The sequence below is a fragment of the Pseudophryne corroboree genome, chromosome 5 (genome assembly GCF_028390025.1).
Source record: "Pseudophryne corroboree isolate aPseCor3 chromosome 5, aPseCor3.hap2, whole genome shotgun sequence".
NCBI classification, from domain to species: domain Eukaryota; kingdom Metazoa; phylum Chordata; class Amphibia; order Anura; family Myobatrachidae; genus Pseudophryne; species Pseudophryne corroboree.
Genome location: NC_086448.1, coordinates 638,927,456 through 638,940,344, shown reverse-complemented (window position 1 = coordinate 638,940,344; position 12,889 = coordinate 638,927,456).

Here is a 12,889-nt window from a genome sequence, read left to right as displayed (position 1 = left end):
TCTTTTGTATAAGAAGACATGCACTACTATATATACACATATTACACAGTTATAGAAAAATGCACTCTTTTTTTGTTTACTTTGTAATTATGGTCTTGATTCAATTCAGCATGGGTTGAATAGCGCTGGGAGGGAGCTCCCGGAGCTATTCAATTCAGTGCGCTATCATCCCCGACTAGAGGATTTCTTCTTCTAGTTAAAGTCTGACAAAGCTTAGGTCCGCGATGCTGTTTTGTGCCGCAGTGCGGACAAAACAGCATCACGTTGGGTGCTTCAGACGGAGAATGCCCAATCTCATGTCTGCGAGAACCATCCTTCCCCAACATGACAGCACGCAGAATTGAATAGCCTCAGGAGCTAATTCCTGGAGCTATTTAATCCGCGCTGAATTGAATCGTGCCCTATGGTTGTTAACATTACACTATTCATTCATGGTGAAAAATATTTGTGAGAATGAGAAGGGACATTAGGACGTGGAACACTTATAATCCCAATGGCCAGAGAAAAACTTGGGGAGATATATAAGGTGGTGTGTGTTACCTACTGTATATATCCGGTAACTGCGCACATTATGTGCTGCAGTTACAAGTTCCCTGAATGTAATAACGCAGGGGAGTGATAGGAATGTCATTATCGTCGCTATACCACGATACGTTGGCAATCAGGTTTGGAAAGTTATAAATAGCAGCGGTACTGATTGTTCCAACAACTGCAACTGTTTATTTCGACAGCTGCTGATGTTGTTGCTGAATTCACAGCACTGTCTCTGGCTGTCGGAATATGCTACCAGGGGTTGTGGTTAATCCAAGCAGTTTTGGTTTCCATCTCCGGATGCTAGTCTCAGCCATCATAGTGGCTCTTGGTGGTGGAGAGCTGCAACAACTATATGGGGATAACACTGTCCTTGGCTGTTGGAATATGCAGCCAGGGAGTGTGCTTACAAAAAATAATAAATATAGTTTTTTTCAATAAACTGAGGGTGCCGCTGGGAACTTTTGACCGGTATATGTGCATTCGCCAGTCAGATGCCAAAAGCAGGAGAATACAATTCACCATATAAATGAGTTAAGACTCTCTCTCTTCAGAAACTGCCTTTTGTAATACATCATAAATGATTTTGACTACCCCCGCCCCTTACCTTCCAACTGGCCTGTTGTCACAATGATGCTCCTGGTACTGAGCCTTCTCTGTCATCAGGAAGGCATTGCCACGGGCGCGGAAACTGCCACCATGGGAGAAGAGAAGGGAGGAATCACCAGAGAGGAGTAGGTGGCACCACAGTTGAGCAGGAGGTAGAGGCTGTGGTATCATTACAGGGATATGCTGCACGGCACCTGCACTGCACAGAGGAAGTGGTGCAATGTGGGGTCTATTAAGTTAACAGGCCGTACATTCAGTATCGAACTGGGGCATGAAGAGCTCAGTGGGGAATGCAGTGATAGGGGCCCATACTTAGGAGTGTGACTAGTCTCAAGAGGAGGTGTGGCCAGCCTCCACAGAGGCTTGACTAACCATTAGTGTAACTAACCATTAGTGTATACAACAAATTCCCATGCAGTATAATGGAAATATGTACAGTCAGGACCATCAATATTGGGACAGCGACACAATTCTCATATTTTGGGCTCTATACACCACCACAATGGATTTAAAATGAAACAAACAAGACGTGCTTTAACTGCAGACTTTCTGCTTTAATTTGAGGGTATTTACATCCAAATCAGGTGAATGGTGTAGGAATTACAACGGTTTCTCTATGTGCCTCCCACTTTTTAAGGGACCAAAAGTAATTGGACAAACTAAACAATCCTAAATCAAACTTTAACTTTTTAATACTTTGTTGCAAATCCTTTGCAGTCAATTACAGCCTGAAGTCTGGAACACATAGACATCACCAGACGCTGGGTTTCAACCCTGGTGATGCTCTGCCAGGCCTCTACTGCAAATGTCTTCAGTTCCTGCTTGTTCTTGGGGCATTTTCCCATCAGTGTTGTCTTCATCAAGTGAAATGCAGGCTCAATCAGATTCAGGTCAGGTGATTGACTTGGCCATTGCATAACATTTCACTTATTTTCCTTAAAAAACTCTTTGGTTGCTTTCGCAGTATGCTTTGGGTCATTGTCCATCTGCATTGTGAGGCGCCGTCCAAAGAGTTCTGAAGCATTTGATTGAATATGAGCAGATAATATTACCTGAAACACTTCAGAATTCATCCTGTTGCTTTTATCAGTAGGCACATTATCAATAAATACAAGGGAACCAGTTCCATTGGCAGCCATACATGCCCACGCCATGACACTACCACCACTATGCTTCACTGATGAGTTGGTATGTTTTAGATCATGAGCAGTTCCTTTCCTTCTCCATACTCTTCTCTTCCCATCACTCTGGTACAAGTTGATCTTTGTCTGATCTGTCCATAGGATGTTGTTCCAGAACTGTAAAGGCTTTTTTAGATGTTGTTTGGCAAACTCTAATCTGGACTTCCTGTTTTTGTGGCTCACCAATGGTTTACATCTTGTGGTGAACCCTCTATAATCACTCTTATGAAGTCTTCTCTTGATTGTTGACTTTGACACATATACACCTACCTCCTGGAGAGTGCTCTTGATCAGGGCAACTGTTGTGAAGGGGTTTTTCTTCACCAGGGAAATAAGCAGTGGGGCCCATGGGGGTTTCCCCTACACCCCGGTGGGCCAGTCTGACCCCACATACATTACACCTCCTCCTCTGCTCAGTGCAGCTTACTCCTATAATACACAGCCCCTGACCATCCATGGCTGCATCTCCTCTGACCTAAGACTGGCGCCTCCCAAATGTTTTGTTTGCCCCCTTGCCACCCTGCCCCCCCCCCCTCCATTCTGGTGCCGGTATTCAGTCTCCTGGTCAATCACACTTAGGTCAACAGTCAATAGGTCGACCACTATTGGTCGACATTCATTAGGTTGACATGGTCTATAGGTCGACATGTACTAGGTCAGCATGGTAAAAGGTCGACACGAGTTTTTAATTTTTTTTTACTTTTTCATAATTTACGATCCACATGGACTTCGATTGGGAATAGTAACCTATGCCGAGTGCAGCGAGGCACCTTGCCCAAAGCATGGTGAGTGAAGCGAGCCATACAAGGGGACATGGTGCACTAATTGCGGTTTATGATCACTTTCAAAAGAAAACAACACAAAAAAACAAAACAAAAAAACTCTCATGTCGACCTTTTTCCATGTCGACCTTGTTCATGTTGACCTAATGACTGTGTCAACCTATTTCAGGTGTCAACCCAAGGTGGTCAACCTAATGACTGTTGACCTAAGTATTGTCGACCCTATAATCCACACCCCTGGTGCCTATGGTCCAAATGTAGTTTTACCTCGCTTTGACCCAAGTATTTGGCTTCCTGCATACACACCACACATTTGTCTGGGCTAGCAGTTAAGCTGTTTGCACAAAAGGTTGCTTGCACAGCCTTGACGTTTGAATTGGAGATTGGATTCCCAGTACTGAATATGAATGATAATATCATCCAAGTAAGCTGAGGGGTATGCACTTTGCGACCTGCAAAGGCTTGTCAATGTCCTGTTGAAATGTAACCAAAGCACCGTGTAAACCAAACGGGGGGACCTTTTATTGAGATAGTCCATCTAGGGTAGAGAAGGTGTACTTAGCTCTAGTTGAAGGTGCACAGTAAGTGGGATCTACCATTAACCCTTTGTAAGGTCAAGGGTGGTTAAGTAACAGCTGCTGGCCAGATTCTTTGCTTACTCATCAGCTCAAAGCATATGATAGCTATAGAACCAGGAGACCTCATATAATCTGGTGAAATTTATTTCAGAAATGTATGTTTCTATCTAGTTTGGCAATGCATACAATTGGGCTGTTCCATTTGAAGGTGAATTCTTCCACTGCATTCAACTCTAGCATTTTCAGTACTTCCCTTCTTGCTGCCAACCATCTTGCTCAGTGATATGACAGAGATTTAGCTTGACAACTAGCCTTGAAGGGGTGATGTCAGGCTTTATCATAGTGATACGCAAAGGATGGGCTGAGAACACATCTTGGTCCCATCGTACCATGTCATCAGCTTGTTGTCACTGATCTAATGACAGAGTTGACCCTGCTGCCACCTTTGCCTGTTCAACTATGGTACTGACCAATCCAGCCCTTTCTGGCTTAATGCCAGGGTTTCAGGAGGTTGACATGGTAGGTCTATTCCTAATACCTCCTACCGCCCTGCCTGTAGGTCAATTAACACTAGAAATCCAGGTGCAGAGCTCTCTTTGCCACATTGTCTCTCTCTCTCTCTCTCTCTCTCTCTCTCTCTCTCTCTCTCTCTATATATATATATATATATATATATATCTGCTAGTCAGAACCAAAACACACAACAAACACAACAATAGTGAGATTGGCGCTCTAGGGAAGGTATACTCCTGACCTCTCTTATGTTAGTATCTCTTTCAATATATCTTCCAGAGAGCATAAAACACAAAGTGAGTTCCAATATACAGATTTTTTTATTAAAACATTGCTAAAATATCAATTATGTCCTTATATCCTTAAATGCATTAACAGATGACAGCCTCCTCACATAACATGGAGGTTTGATCTATGAGAAATCAAACCTCCATGTTATGTGAGGAGGCTGTCATCTGTTAAAGCATTTAAGGATATAAGGACATAATTGATATTTTAGCAATGTTTTAATAAAAAAATCTGTATATTGGAACTCACTTTGTGTTTTATGCTCTCTGGAAGACATATTGAAAGAGATACTAACATAAGAGAGGTCAGGAGTATACCTTTCCTAGAGCGCCAATTTCACTATTGTTGTGTTTGATATATATATATATAGATATATATATAGATATATATATATATATATATATATAGTATATATAAGGAATGGTCCTGGCACTCTCAGCTTCTGAATCTATACTTGATCCGGTACCATCACAAGGAGCAATAGATCACCAAACAAAGAAACATATGGTGCGGCACTCTGAGCTACTCCAGGGAAAGAAACATTTGTGATTTTCTAGCAAGCCCTAAAATGGGGTAGCAGTATGATTTACCAACGGACACAATCCGACGGTCATAATTCTGACTGCCATTGACCTACAGTCAAAATACCATCATTCATTATGCCATCATGTTAAAAATGTCGACATAGACAGAATACTGACATTTCAAATACCGATATGTCAAAATGCTGACATGTGTATTTAAGGAATTTTTGCCCACAAACAACTTGTTCATACTTTACCATCCCAGTGGATCTGGAGGGGGAATATAATAGTGTACAGAGCGCAGCGAGGCACCGTGCCCGAAGAGGGGATGCGGTACACTTAGACGGTGTCCATATCGACTTATGTCGACACTTGCACCCCCCGAAAGACTCATGACGTTATTTTGACATGTCGGCATTTCAAATGTTGGTATTCTGACTATGTCTGCATGTTGAACATGTCGACATAATGAATGTTGGTATTTGGTCATGTTGGTATTTTGACTGTAGGTCAATGGCTGTCGGGATTATGACCGTCGGTATTGTGTCCGTCGGTAAATCATACTGAACCCCTAAAATAGTTTGCTTTAAATGCACAGGCTGTGTCACTGGTGACTATAAAACATCCCTGGCTAAATAAAAGCTTTAAGATTTGTCATCGTCTCTCATGTAAATATAAATTTGTGATATATGTCCTTATCTGCCCATGTGGCAAGTATTATATCGGTAAAACAGAGTGTCAATATAAGGTGAGAATGGGCCAGCACCGTTATGCGATTAGAGAAGCAAAAGCGAACAACCATTAGCCTGGCACTTTGCCACAGCAGGTCACTCTTCTACATCAATTAGACATAAAATCACAGACCATATTCCTGTGTTACCTTGGGGCGGTAATCGGTGTAAAATGCTTCTCCAACGGGAAGTAAAATGGATTTTCTTGCAAGATACCTTGAGTCTTCGTGGAATGAATGAGAATAATGACCTTAGCAGCTTTATCTGCATGTATTTATAATGCTGTTTATATGGTAGAATAGCCATTCTAGTGTTTCCAGTTACATGTATCCACTTTGGTGTATCTATTATAACTTCAGTGTAACAAGTACAGTAATGTTTACATAGTAACAATTTACAGCTTTTATACTATGCTCTGCAATCCTAGGAACATTATTTGTATTGGTGCTGTTTTCAGTGTATTTTGTATTGTCTAGATGTAACCATGGTGATAGGTGCACGTGGTAATGTCACTAGCCTGCACCCAGCATACCGGAAGAGACGACGGCTGTGTGGCTATGGCAGTGAAGGCTGAGCACATATATGGTCAGCTTTCGATTCTGTGTATGGCCCTGACGAAAACTACAGACGCATTAAAACATTGGCAGTAACCAGCTGGTGTACATGACATTATTCCCGAGTGCCGCTCCGTACATATTCTGTTATGCATTGGAGTTGCTGCGACCAGCTCTTAATCACGGGGCAAGTAGATTGGGATATGCAGTGATATATGTAAGCGAATGTAAGCTCTCACGAGTAGGGCCCTCTTCCCTCATGTGCTTATCCTTTTCTTACTTTAATAATCCTCAACTTCCCAAATCTCGCAGTTTTTGGCCACCTGGAACTTATCTCTGTCATTTACTGGTGTAGTTATGCTTAGTTACCCTGTACTTGTCCTATATTATCTTCAACTGTAAGTCACTGTTTTCCTGTTTTGATTATGTGCTTATGTACTCTGTAATTGGGCGCTGCGGAACCCTTGTGGCGCCATATAAATAAAGGATAATAATAATAATAATATATATATATATATATATATATATATATCAGGATCAGAATCAGCTTTATTGGCCAGGTGTACTCACGTACACTAGGAAGTCTTTGTGGTACAATGCATCACCAAGCAGCAACATGAAGGGGGAATTCATAGCATAAGAAGGGGGGAAAAACGTAGCATACATTACAAACATTACACGTATGAGTTCATACTGCACATTGCAACTGTACAATAGACTTGACATATTAGACATATTATACATGTAAGACTAAAAACAAAGGCTGCTTGGCAGAGCAGCACCAAGGCAGCCATCCGTGGCACCAACTAGAACTCAAACAATGCACATAATACAGAAGATTTAAGTATTACATCAAAAGATAAACCACACAGACAATAAAAAAGAAAAAAAAAAACCTTGAGCATACAGAAAGAATAATGCATGATTGGTAAAGGCATTTTGGGTAATAACCTCCAAGGGTTGTGTATTCCACCCTCACAAGGTACCAGGTGCGGCAGCCATCTTAGGTGCACTGCATAGGATTACCCAGGGTGGAATAGTCCACCCCTAGAAGAGAACACAAAATGGGGAGATTGCAGAGTCCTTAAGTTCAGAGTAGGGTTCCAACAAAACCATCAGGTCCATGTATTTTTCATCGCATCCACATGCGCACCAGATAAGGCAGGCATGTTGGGCGCACTACGAAGGTTACACAGTGGGTGATGAGCCATACAAGGGCCAAATGCATGTATGGGAAAACTGAAACGTGTGTAGGAGTATGCTATACCCTGCATGGAAAGATCCAATTGAAGCACACCCTGCCCACAGAGGAACCATCCGAGGCAGCCATATGGGGCGCACTGCATAGGTTACTGCTGGCAGGGTGTGCAACCAATGGAGTTAAACATTACAGGAATAGCACACAGTGGGGTGGAAGTACGCTGTAAGAAGAAAGAGAAGAGAAAAACACATTTGCAGGAAAACTGTACTAACATTATTTTGTGAAAATTATAAATGTCCTGGTCTCATGAGAGCAGTGCGGGTGGGTGTGAGAGTGTGGGGAGCACACTAATGTCCAATGGAAGTGACCCAGCAAAGTCTGGTCCTGGTGTGCACGCCTCTCAGTTCCCTGCTCAGCTTAAGGGGTAGTCCCAGGGGCAGTCATGATGTTTTTGGACTGAGGAGTAGTAGGCATTTGTCCTGGTGTTCTCATGGCAGAGGTAAGGAGAGGCTACATAATGGTCCTGAGTTGCAGTGTTTGGGGAACTAGTTTAATTAGAGATTTTAGCGTAGTCCAAATCCAGTTCAAACTCCTGTTCTAACTTCATCCTTAAAACACATCCTTAACAAATGCATTCGTCAGAAATGCAAGCAGGCCAAGTCCTGACTGCAGGCCTTGATAATATTGCTCTTAGATGCTGCATCTAAATCAGCTGGCAAAGGGGGAGGTTTGCAATCAGAAGTTCAGCTAATTAATAGAGGGGATTTTGCATTAAAGAAGGATCACAGACATTTGCAGACAAACTTTCTTGGGGTGTGAAAAGTGTAGCCAGAGAGAGAGATGAGAGACTCAGATATACAAGCATGAGGATGGTGTTTTTACCTGCGAAGAGAGGAGAGATGGTTTTCAGTTCTGGTTCTAACTTCATCCTTAAAATACATTCTGAACAAATGCATTCTTCAGAAATGCAAGCAGGCCAAGTCCTGACTGCAGGCCTTGATAATATTGCTCTTAAATGCTACAACTATATCAGCTGGCAAAGGAGATGGAACAAACGCTTCATGGTGCACTAACTTCTCAATATGTTGAACATACACACTGTGCACATATAGATAATCTGTGTACCAGATAATAAGTTCAGTTGAGCATATCACCTCTAATAGTCTCGTCACCTTGTACATGGCCGACCCCAATCTTAGAGAAGACCTGAAATCAATAAAGATCAGAAATACACCTCATGGTGCAATAACTTTACAGAAACATGGGTATGTAAATAACCCTCCTATAGGTAATGTGCGTAACAAAAGGTAAGATCAATTGCGTATATCGTACAAGAGCTTTGTCCTTTTGGATGCAGTCAACCTTTAATCAGGACACCATAAAATAGTTCCTCCAAATTCCAACAGGATCAGTAAGCAGAGGTCATGCTGTCACTTATGTTAAAAAAGTAACATTTATTTTTTCAAAAGTACATAAAATGCAGCCGTGTATTTAATATATCCAAATAAAATAAATATATAAAAAATAGTAGCTACAAGATGCTTAATATGTCACGATTATGTATTTTAGCAATTGTATTTTTCACATACATTATTTGTTGTGCTCACTTAATGCGGGGCTTATTGGTCCTGCTCCTATGCTTCTGCACATTTTAGCATACGTATGTTTTCACTTATATCTTTGTTGTGTTCACTTAATGCAGGGTTTATTGTTCCTGCTCTTATGTTTCTGCACTGTGAGGATGTTTACACTATCCCCTGCTTTGTTGACAGCTGGTTACCATGGCTCCGGGCGCCGGACGAGTGATGTCACTTCCGGCGCGATGAGTCCAGCCGCTTCTGGAAGTGCCTGCTGCAGAAGGCGGCCACAGGGAACGGGAGCCCGCTGTGACAGACGGGGAGGGGCTAAGTCCATCCATGTAGTTAAACTCACTGTTTGTCATTTAAGCTTTGTCTGAGGAGGGGAAAGCTATCCCCGAAACGTCACTAATAAAGCGTGCCCCACGGGGCTTTTATGCACCTTATTTATATCATCTAAAGAGTCTCTGAGTGCCGCCTACCATTCTGATACTTTGCATACATCTGGGGTGTATTCCCCAGAGGATGGCACCGGAGCCGGGTAATTAGGAGACTGAAGTGCCGAAATCTAGTGTTGTTTATATGTTAAAGGGACAATGCTCTGCTGCAGTAGGTAAGTTCATTGTTCCCAGTTCAAGGCACCCGGCAAAGAAAACTTACCCTTCTACAGTTCCTCACTGAGCACTTGCACATTTTTCAATTGATCTCTTTTTGCACTTTTTTTTGCTGTAATGCACTAGCACTTTAATTCAAGCACTGTCACTTTTTGCATCAGCATATTGGAAGAGATTCAAACTGTTCTGCAACCGAATTATTGATGGCTACATCTGAAGGAGAGGGAGATTTTACATCCTTCCTCATTGAATGGGATAATTATAAAACTCTCAGTTTTTCTGATATCGATGCAGAAAATATTTTGTACAAAGACTCAGCATTCACTGATGTACCCACAGAGTCTCATGATGATATATTTAAGGAATTATACAAATTAAAGAAAATAGAACTTGATTTTTCATACCGCAGTAGGGCGCTTTCTGACTATCACCGGGCCAAACAGATCCCGCGGGGCTTCAGGATCCACAATACCCCCACAATAGGGCGTCACAATGTCAACTTTTGCAAAAGATGGATCTCAATCTTAAACAAATGTTCCATGGACCTTATACTCCTGGTAATTGAGGAGTCCACCCGGGAATGGAATGCCACTAAGCTTAATATTGTCACATTTGAGAAAGAACATCTTGTTACCTTATCCACTGATACATCTACAGACTGGCTAGCTAAACTCCAGGTACAAGTGGACACCTACAAAAATGACCTCTTGAAGTATAAAAGAGAGAAATATAAAAAAGTAGTGGCGGATTATACCCAACACCGGGTGTATCAATGGTTGCACCAGTTGGGTAATTCTATGGGCAAAAGACATTTCCCACAGCATCGAAGACAGCAACAACGTGTAAGATTTACAAGCACTTCTGCTAGTGAGTCAGATGAACAGGCTCAAAATACAGCTAATATCTCATCCTCTGTGACCCCTTTAGGGGTAAACACCCGGGCAGGAGCCAGAGAAAGAGGCCAACGCGGAGGGGGGGGGGGGCAGTCGCGGAGGCAGGCAGGGAAGAAAGACGGGGAGAAACAAATAAATGTCATTTTCAATTTGTCTTCACATACTCTCACTGCACAAGAACCGCAGTTATTGAGTAAAGGACTGTCTTTTGTTCCTATGAACAGACCAGACCGTTTTAAATGGAAAGTTGACATGTATGAATGAAACAGATCCCTTAAGTTAAAAGAATATGTCTTCAAACATCCTGTCACCACCACAGACACTATGCCTACCAGGATACAAAAATTGGGCCCAAGAGCAAAATTTGAACCACAGTCGTCCAATGCCTCGCTAAAGACGTTGCATCGGTTATTGGAGGACAGTATGGATATGGGTGAAGGGCCCACTAGACGCAACCTATCCAGGGAGGAGCAAGGAGCCCTCATTCAGCTGCAAAGTCCTAAAGACATTATTCTGAGATCAGCGGATAAAGGGGGCTCTATTGTAATACAGGACACAGTAGCGTATATCACGGAGTGTAATTGTTTATTAAGTGATTCTTCTACATATTGTAAGCTGGATCAAGATCCCACATATGCTTACAAATTGAAATTGGATGCCATCCTAAAACAGGCTAAAGAGGGTGGGTTGCTGTCTCAGGTAATATGTGAAAAGTTGTCCACAGCCCATCCTATTTTACCCATATTTTACACGCTGCCCAAGAAACACAAGGACGCACAGAGTCCCCCGGGGAGACCTATTATTTCTGCCCGGGGGTCTCTATGCAAGCCAATAGCGGTGTACTTGGATACATTTCTGCAGCCATGCATTCAAAATATGTTCACACACCTCAAGGATTCAGGTACATTACTAGAGAAACTTAAGATGATGCAGACGGTCCCGGATGACCTTACACTGGTTACATTGGACGTAACCAGTTTATACACGTCCATTCCGCATAAAGTGGGGCTGGAAGCAGTACGATTACTAATTACAAGGAAATTGCATATATCAGGGCCCAGATGTGGATCTTTTTCTCATACTTCTAGCCTCCACATTGGAACATAATTTTTTTATGTTCAATGGTATTTATTACCAACAGTTAACGGGGTGTGCGATGGGTTCTTCCGTCGCACCCTCTTTCGCTAATAGCTTCATGTGGGAGGTCGAGAAAGGGCTGTTTTTTGAGGATGTGACTATTTCCAACTCACTGTGTTTATATTTTAGATATATAGACGACTTGCTGCTGATTTGGCAACAAGACATCAGCAAGCTGGAGGAGATCATTCTTAAGCAGAATGAGTCTGAGAGTCCGATAAAGTTCACCATGACAAAAGATAAGCATAAGATCTGTTTTTTTGGACATACAGATTGAGCTCAGTGAGGGTCAGATTCATACATCCCTATACACGAAGCCCACAGACCACAACACAGTTTTGCACGTGGACAGTTTCCACCCAAAAACCACGATTCGTGGCCTCCCCTACTCTCAATTTATTAGGGTGTGAAGAAACAACAGCAATCCTGACACATGGGAAAAACAATTGGACACCATGACAAAAAAAATTTCAGAGAGGGGATACTCCATTCGAGAACTCTCCAAGGCACGTAAGAAAGCAGTAGCCAATCATCTCAGTAAGGCTAGGATCCATACTACCAGGAAAGGCAACACCATAACTTGGTTAAATGAATTGAACACACAGAGCCCATGTACCTCGAGTAAGGCCAAAGAGCTGTGGCAAATAGTGGCCACAGATCCTGATTTGGGCTGCTTTCACAAAAGCCGACTAATGCCCAGTTATACACGGGGGAAGAATCTGAAAGATTTATTAGTAAAAACAGATGTTACGGGTTTTCTTGACAGCCAGACCCCTAAACATTTTCTTAGTAGAAAGAATGGCTGCATTCGTTGCTTGGGTTGTACGACTTGTTCGTACTTGATAACAGGAGATTCTATCCCCCATCCCCACACTGGCAAGAGATTTAGCATCAAATGGCCACTGACTTGTACCAGTAGATATGTGGTATACGTTATTATCTGCCCTTGTGGGCAGTACTATGTTGGAAAGACAGAATGCCAACTTAAGCGACGTCTTACCCAACATAGATCAGCCATTCGAGCAGCAATAGCCATGGGCGAGAGTGACCAACCGTTAGCCCGCCATTTTTTAACACACAAACACAATCTTGCCAGTTTAAAGTAAAAGGCCATTGACCATGTTCTAGCACCCCGACGGGGTGGGGGTGGGGGGGCTATGGGGGAAATTACTATTA